Here is a 14695-nt window from a genome sequence, read left to right as displayed (position 1 = left end):
TCTCAAGAGTCTTTGAGGTTTGTATGAGACAATGCATGTAAATTACTTAGCACAGCACCCAGCATTCTATTAGTTTATTCAACAAATATTTATTGAGTACCTATTATGTGCCCAGCACTAGGGATATAACAGTGAAAGAGACAGACCAATTACGGCTCCGGTGAACCTATGTTCATGAAAGCTCATGTAAGAAAGTGAATAAATAATCTAATCTAAGATGCTGACAAGTTCTTTGAAGAAAATAACTAGGAGAAAGGATAGCGAGTGCTGAGGTAGGGAGGAGAGGTCTAGTTCAGCAAAGACCTGAATTAAGAGAAGGAGCCAGCCATGCAAGACCTGGGGGAGGGTCATTCCTGGCAGAGAGCAACAGGAATAAGTCTGAGCTAATTACACTAGTAGCTCCGTGATCAGTTCCTTCCTTTCCTCCGGCCCCTAGACAATGTCTTATGGGATAGGGGAAGTTGAAGAGATGGAACATATCTTCTTCACTCCAGCAGGGCCTTCACCATCAGACGGATGGTCCTCACTGTCCTGGGACCCAAAACCATGGAGGCCACTGGCTGCCACTGACCAGGGAAGACTGGAGACTTCCCCACCTGTACTCATCCTGCCTCTTGCCTCAATGCTTCACATCCTCTGGTCTCCAGTGGGGGTTAAGTGTTTCTTCAGTTCAGGGTCCTGTTGCTGGGTCATGTGCATACAGAGTCATAGAGAGAGGGAGAGCTCCTGCAGGAGGTTGTCCCTGGATATGCGCCCCCGCCCCCTGCTTTTGGAAGTTGCCCTTCCCTCTCTGCCCCTGAGGCCCCCTCCCTGCCAGTGTTTCCCAGTCAGTGGCCATCTTGCCCTGCCACCCAGCCCCGAGGACTGGTTGGAGAGGAAGGAGGCATGTTTGCTTGTTCCACAGATTGGGAGGTGATACTGGCATTCATGGGCTGGGGTCAGGGACACTAACCATCCTGTGACGCACAGGACAGTCCCATCCAATAAAGAACTGTCCTGCCTAAAAGGTGAATGCAGACATGAATCCCTCAATCTCCCCTCCAATGTCACCAAATCCTTTCATCCCTACCTGGATTCTGTCATTTGTCTCTTCGTAAGTAATCAAGCTTCAGTTTCCCAAAGCCCCCACCCTATGTCTTACAGATTTGACAGCCTCAGGAGTGGAATGCCGGTGCTTCTGTCTGCAAGCGATCAGTACTGCTCCACCCAAAGAGGAAGGGTGGCTCCCCCCCGAGCGAGGGGGCCGCGCCGGTCCTGCGCCCGGGCCGGTGCAGAAACATGGTGGTAACGGTGTGCAAGCTGGCCCATGCAGTGGTTCGTGCTTCCCTACAGTCGAACACTTCTCACCACTGAACGGATACGGGTCCTCCGCCCCACACTTCTAGATGAGAAATACACATCAGCCCTACTCACACCACCCTTGTCACGCTCTGATCTACATTAGAACACTTCCCGTCTGAACTTGCCGGCAGAGGTGCGAATGTTTCTCCATCAGAGACAATGGCAATTGTGGTGGCAGAGGTGGGTCCTTGGCTTGCCTTGCTATTCATCATCATCATCCTCCTCATCGTTATCAATTATTACTATTGTTTTTCTTTTTTTCTTTTTAATGTTTTATTTCTTTATTTGTCAGAGAGAGAGCACAAGCAGGGGGAGCTGCAGGCAGAGGGAGAGGGAGAAGCAGGCTCCCTGCTGAGCAGGGAGCCCGATGCGGGGCTCGATCCCAGGACCCTGGGATCATGACCTGAGCCAAAGCAGACGCTTAATGACTGAGCCACCCAGGCGCCCCAATTATTACTATTGTTAACAATACCACGCCTTGCACAGAGCCTCACACTGGTGGGAGATATGTCACGGGGCCCCTGACTGCCTGGGTGGTGGTTAGGAAAAAACGGGGCGAGGCCGTGCTTCTGCTAGCCAAGGTCCTCACGCAAAGTGATTCTGATTTGCTTTAAATGGCGCAAGGCTTGATTAAAAGTGCTCCAGAGAAATTCTCTCATGAAGAGGAAAGGTGCCAGGGGGCACTGGAAGGGCTCATTTCTCAGTCTTCAACTTGGAGAGTTGGCAAGGAAACGGGTGATGGCTATTCTCTGCAGAGTGCAGAGCTCCAGATGGCTCCTAGGAAAGTTGTTCCTTGGCAGTCCTGTCCGCCAGCGTGACTTTCCAAATGTCCAAGCCAAAAGCAGCTTTTGTGGGAGGTTCAGAGCAGGACATAGCAGGAGATCTCCCCCACTCTCCTTAAACTGGATGTGCCTGTTTACTAAAACATAAAAAGATCCTACCTGTTCACACAACAAGGTGTGCGAGTAAGGGTCCTTTCAAGAAACAGGTGGCCACTCGGTGGGTCATGGGGCAAAGACAAAGGTATGGGTAAGTTTAAGGGAAGGTTGAAGAAGCCCAGGGCTGGCAGCATCGGGGAGATGTTAGCCTTCCACCCCCACCCCCACCCCCCACCGGACGGAGGAAGCATAGGGAGCAGTGACTGCCAGAGCCCTGAAAGTGAGCTGTGGCTGTAGGGCAGGCTGACAGGGTCTGTGGCCAAACCATGCGGCCCAGGAGGGCGGGAACCAGGAGGACAAAGGCCTCCATCTCAATGTCCCAGCAGAAGGCAGAGAGCATAGGAACTCACCGACGCAGCCCATACGTGTCAGCCTCCTGACATCAGAACAGGAGGGCTGGATCACGGAACTTTTACAGACCACTCCAAAATTAGCGCCTAAAGACAATGACCAATAATTTAGGCCTTGATTTTGTAGCGTAGCAATTTACAATGTAAGCTGGGCTCAGTTGGGCAGTTCTTCTGGTCCGATCTGTGCCTGGCTTGGCTGATCTCAGCTAGGCTCACTCATGTGTCTGCAGTAAATTGGTGGGTTGACCAGGACCAGCTAGTTAGGATGGCCTTGTGTGAGCTGGTTAGAAAGACACAGGCCTCTCTCCACGTAGATCTCTTGCCTTCCAGGTTGCTAGCTTAGGCTTATGTACAAAGCAGACAAGGGGTCCAGGAGTAGCAAAAAGACAAACCTCCAAGAGCAAGTTCTTTTCACCTCTCTGCTTCCATTGCATTTGCTTCTGTACCTTTGGCCAGGACGAGTCACATGGACATCCTGATTTGAGGGGTAGAAAAATAGAGTCTATTTCTTGAGGGGAGGAGAGAAGATCTGGCTATTTTTTGCAACCTGCCATAGCCTGCGCTCCAGCCACAATTATTTACATTTCTCCCATGTGCAATATATGCTCTTCATACCTCAGGATCTCCAAACCTTGGTCCCTCGACTCTGATCCTGTTCCTGTAGTGGTTGGCTTTTGCCACGTAACAAACCACACCGGCGCTTAGAAGCTTAAAACAGCAACCATTTATTTAGCTCACAATCCTGTAGGCTGGCAGTTTGGCCTGGGCGCAACTGGGGAGTTCTGCTGATCTCTGCTGGGGCTCACCCAAGCATTTGTGGTCAGTGCTCTTTCATGTGTTGTGTTCCACGTGTTCTTCCTCTTGTCCATTGGCGTGCTCATCCGCTTGTTGGCAGGATTCTAAGAGGGGACAAACCCCAGGGTGCAATCACTTTTCAAACCTCTGCTTATGTGCAACTGCTAACTTCCCATTGGCTGAGCTAGTCACATGGCTGAGCTCAGAGCAGGACAGCAGTGAAAGGTATCTGGCAGGGGGGGCATGGATGCAAGGAGGGGAGTAATTGATGATCGTTTTTGTAATTCATCTGACACAGTGGAGTTGAGACTGAATCTGGAGAGACAAAAGAGAAATGCCGCTCACAGGTCTAAATTTCCTAACACAGCATTCAAGCCTCTTGAGAAAGGGCTATCTCTCCAACATCAATTCCATTGATCCCCAACTGCACCCACACATCTGCCAAACTGTTCTTCAGTTTCCTGTACCTGCCTTGGCTTTTCCATCTTCCTGCTCACTGTTCTCTGGATTATCCCCCATCTTTCCCTGACCAAATCCTTTACATCATTCTTAACTCAAAGCCACCTTCTCCTGGTATCTTTCCTGGTTCTTATCCCCATCTGCTTCCCCTACCACGCACACATACACACACACCACACACCACCACCACCATCACCACCATCTCCAAGCTGGATGTTAGTCTGAATTCGTGTCCACAATTTCTAGAACCTTCTCTGTGCCTCTTTTCAAGCACTTATTTGCAGGTGGCTGGTATCTGCTTTCTTGGACTGTGAGCCACCAGAGTACTATGTCCCCCCACAGTGCCCAGCACAGACTAGAAGTCCTCTTGACTTGAGGAGGTCAGTGCTGAACAATTCAAAGACTACAAAAGTGCAACAGAGCCAAGAAGCACCCATCAGAGAGGACCCAGTCAAGAAGCCTATGCTTCTAAGAAGCAGCTTAGCAGAATCAGCAGAGAAGAACCCAGAAGGGCAGGAGGTGGGGCACTGAATGAGTGGTAGGGCTTTGGTCTTGCCAGAAGACACACCTGGGACCAGAGGTCAAAGTCATGAGAATACATTCCCCAATTCCATCCAAGGAAGCATTTCCTCTAAGAAAACAGTCCAGAATGGGCTGGCAAGAAAAGGGGTGACCCACCCCCAGCCGGCAGTGCATCAGTCTTCCGGTTAGTTTCTGAGAGAATGTCTTTTGCGGGGGCCTCTGTCTATTTGCATTTCAGTTTTTCACATGAATAATGCCTTCATTAGACTCATGTTGCACCTTGGCACACAGGAGTGTGCATTCACAGGCTCACAAATAAAAGGCTTTCAGGAGCCAGCAGCTCTCCTCATGAGGCAAGCCTATGCTGAGCCTGGCAGCCAACCAATTTCCTGAGTGGCTGGGCATCAGCACATCATGTACTGTGGGCAAACTGGCATGCGGTTAGATTGGGGCTGGAAGGTGTGGGAGGGGAAGGTCGATGACTGGGGCAAGTGTCAGTCTGAAGGAATTCTAAAATGTTTGGGAGGCCCATTCCAGTGATTTTCCTAACACACATCCACACACACACACACTTGAACACACCTGAGGGATGGGTCATCCTCTTTTCTGTCAGAAACTAGTAGCTCAGTCCAGTAGGGCTTCTCCCCTGGGTGGGGAGAGGAGGAACTGAGACAGCCTCTGTGGGCCCACCTTTCCCTAACACTGGAACTCTTGGCCAACTTAACTCTCCTTGGTTCTAAGGGGTAGAACAGTGTCTCAGAGAGGGGATATGGTCTCCCTGAATGCCAGAATGTGCCAGAACTACAGCCAGATCTCCTGCTCGTGGGCCTGAGTGCCAAGAGTGACAGAAGGTGCATCAGTGGAGGGCGGCTCCCAGGTAACACCATTCATTGTCTTCGGGTAGGCAGTGAGCAGAGGAACCCTTCCCAGGAGCCGGACCTCAAGTGACTCTTCTGACTCCTCCCAATCATGTCCCTGGGAATAAAACTCCCATAGCCACTAAGCCCCTTATCAATATGTCAAAACCCTCCACATCCAACAAGACCCATATCAGAGGCCACCTTCTCCTCTTGTCTTCCCATAAATCACCCCTACTCTAAACCAAATGTGAATTTGTACCGTTGCAGGAACTTGGCACTTCATCATGGTTCTGGTCAGACTGCTTCTGAACTTTTGGTTAGATGTGTATATACCTTGTTGGGGCCCCCGATCGTGAATGCCTTGTGGTCTCATTGTTCCCCCTTCCCCACGCTCCCCTCAGCACCCAGCTCAGGACCTGGCTCAAATGCAGCACTGGGCCAACATGAGTAGGATTAAAGATATCCCTTTGCCTTCCCCCATCTGCATGACAAGACCATCTAGCTTTCTGGTTGGCCAGCACCAGTGCCTTCCTAAAAAGGCAGAAATACCTTTCCTTCTCTTCATTTCATTTCTTTTGGATGAACAGGAGTGAACAGTCCCTCGGACCTTCTTGTTGGGAAACCTTCTGTCTACTCACTGCTGTATCAGAGACTCATCAGGGCTGGGGGCGTTCTCTAAAGCCCAGGAGGCCCTCAGTGGATAGGATGGTATTTGATGGACATCCTCCCATCTGCAAAGCCCTGTGAACGGCCCTGACAACATCAGTGTCCCCAGCAACTGCCATCTGATTCCCCAGTACAGGCTGGAAACTTCTTCCTATTGGTCACCAGGTGTGCTAAATAAACACTGTGAGCTGAGCTTTTTTAGGGCCGTCTGAGGCTAGAAAGTGCGCTTTCATATCAAACATTCCTTCTGAGGTTAGAAGAACTGAGATTGCTGGCTGAAACCACTCTCCCTCTTCTGCCTGTGAAGAAGAATCTAGTTAATGCCAGAACAGCCTATTCTGTTCCGAGAACTTGGACCTTCCCCCAAATCCCAGCCCTTTTCACACAGAAGCTCAAGAAGCTGAAGAGGAAAGTCCATGTTTTCCTCAAAAGCAAACATCAGCTCAGTGGATCTTAGGTGCATCCTGCAGAATCCCTAACAAGCAGGGGATTCAGAATGGATGGGCTGGGAGAAAGACATGTAGCCACAAGACCCTGAGCCAGAGAAGCAGATGCTTGAAGTCCTAGTCACTACCCCCAACTCCCATGGTTTCCCATTGTCTATAGGAAAGTTAGATTAGTTCATCCAGAATTCAGGTGGTTCACATCATGACCCCAATCATTCTAGTCTCATCTTCCGCTGGACTTCTAAGCCATCATCCACCTTGGGGGCATTTATACTCCCCAAGTAAGCCCAACTCATTGCCCTACAGGTCTTTGTTCCAGCTACTGAAACATCCTTTGTCTTAGGATGGATTCTCAGACCTGAGACATGTATTCAAGTGCAAATATTCTGGGGAGGGGAGGTGGGGGAGATGATTAAGAAAACACCACTAGGATAGTGGGGAAGGAAGGAAATCCATAAAGGGAATGTTAATGAGCAGATTCACATTGTGGGCAACAAAGTTTTGTTTCTACTGGGGAACTCTGGGATGCAGTGTATGACCCACATCAGAGTTGTACCTACCTGAGAGTAGGGAGAACTGGGGTGTTTATTCAGTCACTGGTAGAGGGGGAGGCATCGGCTCTGCAGCATGCGAATCCAGCTCGCACAGGAATGGCCACTGCCAAGGGGATGCGGGCCAGTGTCATCCTCCCCGTTCATGCCTCTCTTCCCTCTCCCGCCACCCTTTCTTAGTTTCTCCAAATGCCCTGCTCATTGAAGGACAGTGACCGCTCCTCCAAAAAGCTTTTCTGATCTTCAGTCAGAAGCAATGACTCCAGTTTCCACAATCACGATACACCTGTTACGGTATCTTCCTGTCCCAGGCTTTAGGTTTTGCCCTTCACTCCGCCTCATAGTTGAGGGCTGAGCTGGCAACCGGGCTGTGTGGTGGGGACACTGTGCTCCCCTTCTCTCCTTCCTGTTTTACTCACCGTGGTGCCTGGGGTTTGTATACTCACAGCAACTCCCATTCCGTGCACATGAGCAGGAAGAAAATACCTTTAAAGTACCATTTGGTACTTCTGCCACAATCTGTTCATACTGCAAAAATGAAAATTTACGTGATGTTATTTGAAGCAGTGCATTGTAATTGCCATGTTATTATATAATATTAACAGTTGTATTGGCATGAAAAGATTTTAACTATGGTCATATAAAGATAAGAATAAATAAATAAATCTAAATTGCTCCCTCCATGTTACCTGGAATTGTGATGTCTGCATGCCATCTATTCTCCTTCTGAAGAAAGAGGAGAGCATGCAAATTAAAAACAAACAAACAAACAAGGAAGGGAAGAAGAAGCTGCCCCCAAAGCACAGAGGGCTAAAAATGGGTGTGTGTGAATAGCAGAGTGGTTTCTATGAACCCTGAAGTGATCCACAGAAACGAAAGGAAGGACAAACTGGTACAAGACCAGCTTATTCTGTCTTCTAAAAACAACTTCACTGAGTGTTGCAGTGAACTCTGAAAAAGAGCTATGTCACCTACAGTCCTGCAGAGAGAACGAGGAATGAGGGACTTGTCTTAGTCTGTCTAGGCTGCCATAACAGAATGCAATAGATAAGCATCAGACATTTTTTTCTCATATCCTGGAGGCTCGAAGTCCAAGATGTGGTGTCTCAAAAGGGCTTGTTTCCTGGTTCACAGACGGCCCTCTTCTCCCTACCCATCGCTCAACACACATCTCAAACACCACCTCCCCATGAAGCACATCTGATCCCCAACCAGTCATAAGGCTCTATCCTGCAAGCCCCCACACACTGTGCCTAGGCTTGGGCACTCACAAGTCACTGCCTTCTACTGCATTGCTCATGACCACGCTGCAGGTCCTGGTGGGCAGGGGGGGTTCTGATTCATTTCTGCCCCCCCCCCCCACAGCCCCACTGCCACCCCCAGAGCCTGGCCAAGACAAGAAGTTAGTTGGGTAAACTGAGTTGCATCGGGTAACGGGGGCATAACTTAACTTCAGTGGATTTTGTTTTAACTTCCCAAGAAGCCACTGTCTGAGCTCTGAGTCTGGGAAGCTGGTGTATACCTGGCCTGTGACTTTCCTTCCTGGGTTCTCAGCAAGAACCCAGCTGACGCTTCCTGTCCTCCGGTAGCCCTGACACAACATTCCCCAACTCATCATACAGTTCTTCAGGAGGCTTCTTGTACTTAAGAAGATAGACTCGGGCAAGATGGCTGTAAAATCCCAGATGTGTGGGGCTGGAGGAGAGCTGTCACCCAAGGTTGCTGTCCCTTCTGCTGTGTGCCCAATAAGTAGACTTCCAGCCTTGGCTTGGACAACCCCATTGATGGGGAGCAAGTACCTCTGTCCTTGGCCTGCTGAGCCTGGGGGATGCTTTCCTTAGATGCACATCTGCCCTTTGAGCCCCCTTCTACCCATGGGGGTTGCACAGAACAGATCTTCTCCCTCACCCCCAGAGCAGCCCATCAGATGTTTGGGGACAGCTGTCTTGTCCTTCTGAGTCTTCTTTCTCCAGATTTCAATAATCCCCAGCTCTTACACTGTTTTTAGTTGTCCCAACAAGGCCATTGTTTTTAACTGCTCTTGAAAGAACATTCTCCTCAAGGTGAAATAGAAATGAGTAGTCATGTTGGTACCGACCTGACCCTTGCTGCACCCGAGCAAGGATAAATACTTTCACGTCCCTCCAGTGGTGCAGAAATAATTGGCAAGTGTCGCATTCGTATGCACGCTCGCTCAAATCATGCCAACAGAAGGAGACTGTGAGAGTTTGAAGAAGGTGCATGGTTTCTGGGTTTGTAGAAAAACGAAGGCTAGTCCTCAGTTGAGTCTTTTCTTTTTCTTTAAATGTAGGCAAGTGTAAAGTGAGGAGACTGAGCGCCAAAAACTCAATTGAAACTGTCCTTTGAGAACTTTGGGGCAGGGTCTGTAGGACTAGAATGTGGGCCAGCCAACTAATAGATCATCTCAGTAGCAAAAAGGGGAAACCAATGGTGAAAATTCCTGAAGGATTCTTGAAGAGGCTTTGTTTTAGTGAAGCACTTGTGAATCTTGGTTCCCAGAACCCTCCATTCAGGGAACACTAAGAAGTGTTCAATAGGCCAGATCTCTTAACAATGAATCATAAAAAACTGGAATCCTTCCTCCCTTCCCACCTTCCTTCACTCCTTTCCTTTTTCTCTCACCTTATTCCAAAATGTCTTTGAGGTAACAAATGCCTCGATGCTTCTGTGCTTTGATTGTGTTGAATCATAATCATCATTGCTTCACGCAAAGAGGCTAAAGTTTGGAGTCTAGAATCTTCTTGTGATAAAGAGCCTGTGTTAAAGCTGAACCTGCAGTAATGAGGTCTAACCTGTAATCAAATTAAATATCACAGCATTTGATTAATTTCATTCCATGCATCCACTGTGATTCCCTTCTATTAATTCCTTAAATTGCTCCAAAATCCTAACTAAAAGTGAATTTTATGTAGACATAAGATATAGCTATAATCCTTAATCATCTTTTTAATGAAAAGACTAAGCAAAAGAATTTTTAAGGTCTAACAGTCTTCATTACATCATCTTGAATCCAGTCAGTGATGACTTTTGCAAGGGCAATAATGAACTGATGACAACATTTTCTTTTTTTTTTTTAAAGATTTTATTTATTTATTTGACAGAGAGAGACACAGCGAGAGAGGGAACACAAGCAGGGGGAGCAGGAGAGGGAGAAGCAGGCTTCCCGCTGAGCAGGGAGCCCGATGCGGGGCTCAATCCCAGGACCCCGGGATCATGACCTGAGCTGAAGGCAGACGCTTAACGACTGAGCCACCCAGGCGCCCCTGATGACAACATTTTCATTTGTGCTTGCTTCTAAGCCCAGGGACATGGAGGAGATGAGAACATCCGTTCAGATCATGCCAACCTAGAAGATTTTCGAAAAGCCTTGCAAGTTTTGAAAAGAGAGTGTCTTCTTTCCTTCCTAAACATCATAACACCAGAACCTTCCCCACCTCATCCTACACTCCTTTACAACCCCTGAAAAAGGAAGTCAGTTTTGCTACCTGATTTAGGTTTGAGATAAGCATGATTCATCTGAGCAACTTACTACATGTCAAAAGCACAAATCCCAGCCTGAGAGTCTGAGGAAAAGGTGGGGGAGGGGAGTCAAGGAAGACTTCCTAGGGCGATGTGTTAACTCCCTCCCAAGTTTCTTCCTGAGAAGCCAGTGTGTCTGGCCTGACCCACCCATCCTTCAGCCTGAAGGAGCCCCCTCCACCCCCCAAAGTGGGGCTTAGAAATGGGTCCATCCCTCAGGTGGGGCAGCAGCCTTGGGCCCAGAGAGTGGGACACTCTGCCCTACTCCTCTTTTCTGAACCCTATGAAGTTCAACTTGAAGTATCCATCATGACTGATATCCCAAGGGGCCTGTGAAGACGCTGATGGTGTTGCTTCTTTTCAAGTGCAAATACCTAGGCAGCCCCCATTGGTGGAGCTGCCCCCAGTCCCACCCTTCTAAGGACAGCCTGCTTAGAAAGCAGCCCCTGGCAAGCCTTACACCAACATTCACTGAGTGATTCCTAGGCTCAACTGATATGACCCTGCCCCACTCTAGGCCCTGAGTTCAGTAATCACTAATAATGATATTAATAGTGTGGCTAATATAATCCACTCTCAAAAGCCAACATGGATTAGCTAAACTTTGATTAGCAAATAAAGAGATTTCATGCAGTCAAGGATACATGATATATGTGGCTGAAATGGTGAACAGCCAAGAGGACTGGGCAGTGAAGTAGGGTGGGGAGTGGAGCAGTGAGAAGGAACTGCTTTGGGGTACAGAGTAGGAGACTGGAGAAGTGAGAACCTTCCCTGCTGGCCATGGACTGGGGAATGTGCAGAATGGGAACCTCTCTAGGTGGCAGGTGGAGGGCTGAGAAGCAGGGAAGGGGCTGAGAAGCAGGGAAAGGGATGAGGAGCAGCGCATCCGAGAGGCCAGCTGACAGCCTGGCTTCCTTCTGGAGTTGGAGCTTCACGTTTGCAGCTGAACTTCTACGTGCTTTTAGCACGTTTCTGAGACTAGGCTGGGCTGATTTAAAGGAGGTGAATGGGAAGGAGCAAAAGAGAGGCCGCAGGAGGAGAACATACACAGACAGGTTTTGCTAGGGAGAGCGAGGGAAGTGCATGGTGTGGGGCTGCCCCTCAGACTATGGAGAAGAAGCCTCCAGAACCAGAGGATGAGGGGAGAGACCCCTCCTGTTCACCTCCCTGAGGGCCCTAAACTCCAACCAGCCATGGAGAGCAAAAGGCTCATCTTTAATTTGTACCAATTTTTCTGACAAACTCAATTTGAAGATTCAGCTCAAGTGCAATCAGCAAAGTGAGCCAACCAGAAAATCACTTGCTTCCCTTGGAGCAACGAGGACCGTGAGCAGCCCCAAAGAAGCCGGAAAGTTTGCAGGCCTCCATCAGGGCACAGAGCCTCTGCTCCTCTGTCATTAGCACGAGCTACAGCCTAGCCCACCCAGGAGGGCTCCTTCCCACTTCCCGCCATGAGCTGTTGGGAAGGCAACAGCTTGCAGGGGAAAGCACTCTGGACTTGAGTCAAGACACCTGGGTTCTAGTCCTGTCTCTGCTACTAACTGCTGGGCAGCACTGGACAAGTCATTTCCCCCAGAGGTGCAGTTTTCTCAACCTTAAAAATGTATGGGAAGCAGGATATAATCCCTCCTATAAATACCACACCACGACACAAATTCCTGATTTTAACGGCCTAATGGTATGCATCCCACCCATCCCTGGGTTCTCACCCAGGCTCTGAAGAATCATTTTTAGTTTTGTGAAGAGTTTGGATGGAATGTCTCAGAGCATCTTCTCCCCCCACCAAGTCCAGGGCCGGTCCTAAAGGTCCTCCCTTGAGCATCAGGGAACTGGAGCATGAGTACCCACTCTCAGGCCAAGATGTTTCTGATGTCACCTGAAAGAAGGGGAGATGGATGATGTTCAAAGCCTTTCCCACATTTTAGGCTCTAAACTGAGAAAATTCTTCTCCTGACACCCCAATTGCCTGTTCTTACTCAAGCCAGAAAAAACCCCCACAAAAACACAAAGCAAGGGCTAGGTGGGTCAGGGATGCACATTGTAAGAGATTATGAGTGTGCAAGTGCACACTCACGGTGGGTACACCAACGAATTGTAATTCCACTTCCAGCCCTTGCCTCTCCCCGTACTGTATCCAGCAGGTGAAAGATTCCTCTAGGACAGATAGAAATGGATGTTATTTTTGAGAAAAAGGAAACTGAGGCAATGACAAAAGTGAATTACCAGTGGTTTTGAGAGATTCTCTGAGCCAGCAGGGCTCAGAATCCCAGATCACCACATCCTAGAGCTTTTTCTGAGCATGCAGGTGGACTCCTGCTCTTGACTGAAGGGTGCTTGTGGCCTGGTGCTAGGGGCAGATGGCTGGTGTTGACTGTGAAGGAGGGAGCAGGAGGAAGGAGGAGAGGCCAGGCTCCTTGGCCCATCTTAGAATCTCCGAGCTGAGGGATCACTGGGTTCCATGGGCGCCCCCTGCAAAAATACTTACTAGTAAAAATATTTTCAAAGTGTTCAAAGACATCCTTCATCCTCGTTGCACATTTAGAAAGATTTTGAATACTAAACAAACTAAATATATTAAGTGAAAATGAATGTATTTCCCCAATGTTTATTAAAAACATATTTGACTGCCAACAAGGGTCTCTAATCAACACAGGAGTCCCAATATGAGGAATGCATGCAATGTTAGTCAAAGCAATGGAATTTGGGTCTTTGGTTAAGCCAGCCCTTTGCTGGGAAATGTAAATTTCCATCAGGTTTTTGAAATCTCAGACACAGACTATCTTTGAGAATCCAAAAGTTAGAGCTTCTGGACTAGACCAACTCCTATTTTACAAATGGGGAAAGGGAAGCCCAGAGGGAAGGGAAGAAGTGACTTGTCCAAGGACACATAGGGAGTTGGTGGCAGATCTGGAACTTGAACCAGGTCTCCCAACTTATGCTCTAGATCCATTTTTTTTTTTTTTTAGCACCTAGACCCCCTGCCTGTTCTAAAGTTGGAAAACAGAAATGAATAGAACCAGCCCCAGCTTCCCCAACCTGCTGATGCTTCTACAGATCCAGACTCAAGTAGGAGTGGAGAGTGACAGCTCATCACACCTGCTACAGAATTCAAATTGTGTCAAGTATTGTTAACACCCAGTTCACAACCAACTGAGACTCCATCTCTCAAATGACTCATGTTGGCAGTGGAATGAGCTCCAGCCAAGGTCATAGTGCCATCCTCAAGCCTGCCCTTACCATTTATCTCCATCTCCTGTTTAGCTAGAAAATGCAAAGTCTGATCTTTTGTCAAATCAAACAGGCAGATATCATTTAAAGCTCTCTTGGCTCTGGCTGGATTCCCTGGGACTTCTCAGAGGAGAGGCTTCCCAACTGAAGAGACACAGGCAGGTGAGGAGGGAGTGGTTGTGCATTTTCAGTCCAAGGTAGATCTTATTTACTACTAAAATTATGGCACCATGATTTTCTTTTTCTTTTTTTCTCCCTGAGGGGGCAGGTGGTAGAAATGTCATTTCTTTGTCATTGAAAGTTAAATGTCCTTTGGCTAAGCACAAGGGACTCTGTTATAGAACACTTGCACCTCTGGCCAAGCATGCTCCTTCATAGCGGTGGCATGACTGTCCAATCATTAGATCATAATTCTGACATTCTACATGCTTGTTCTCCTTCTTACTACAGAGATTGAAGGAAAGCAGATGTTTTTAAAAGACACATAAATTTAAATTTGGGACTTCCAAGTAAAACTCATATAACTTTTTTGTTAATTGCACACTATACCGGCAGCAGCCTTCACCTCGTTACTCAGTAAGCGTTTAGTAGTGCTCCTGGGCAAGGAGCTGGGGAAGACTGAGTGAGTAAGTGAGTGAGCATGTGGATGAATGAATGAACACATGCCACACTCTGCCTAGGGTGCACCTCCATACCACATTTTTCATTCTCTTGCTGACACTTACAATTGCTCCCCTGTTAGAATGTCAGCCCATGCATGAGTGCAAAGACTGTTTCTGTCTTATTCATCACAGTCCCTGGCATGGCCCCAGGCACAAACATATTTGTTAAGCGGAGGGTGGTTGGTTGGATGGAAGGATGGGTTGATGAATAAATGTATGAACAAATGAATGGGTGAGAAAGAATGGTTTTCACCAAGTGTTTTTTCATTTCCTTATTCATTTTTATGTATATTTTCATTCTCCTGCATCCATCTCTTTATAGCTTGCTTCATTCCAG

The sequence above is a fragment of the Neomonachus schauinslandi genome, chromosome 1 (assembly GCF_002201575.2).
Source record: "Neomonachus schauinslandi chromosome 1, ASM220157v2, whole genome shotgun sequence".
In the NCBI taxonomy this organism is placed as follows: Eukaryota; Metazoa; Chordata; class Mammalia; order Carnivora; family Phocidae; genus Neomonachus; species Neomonachus schauinslandi.
This window is presented reverse-complemented; position numbering follows the sequence as displayed.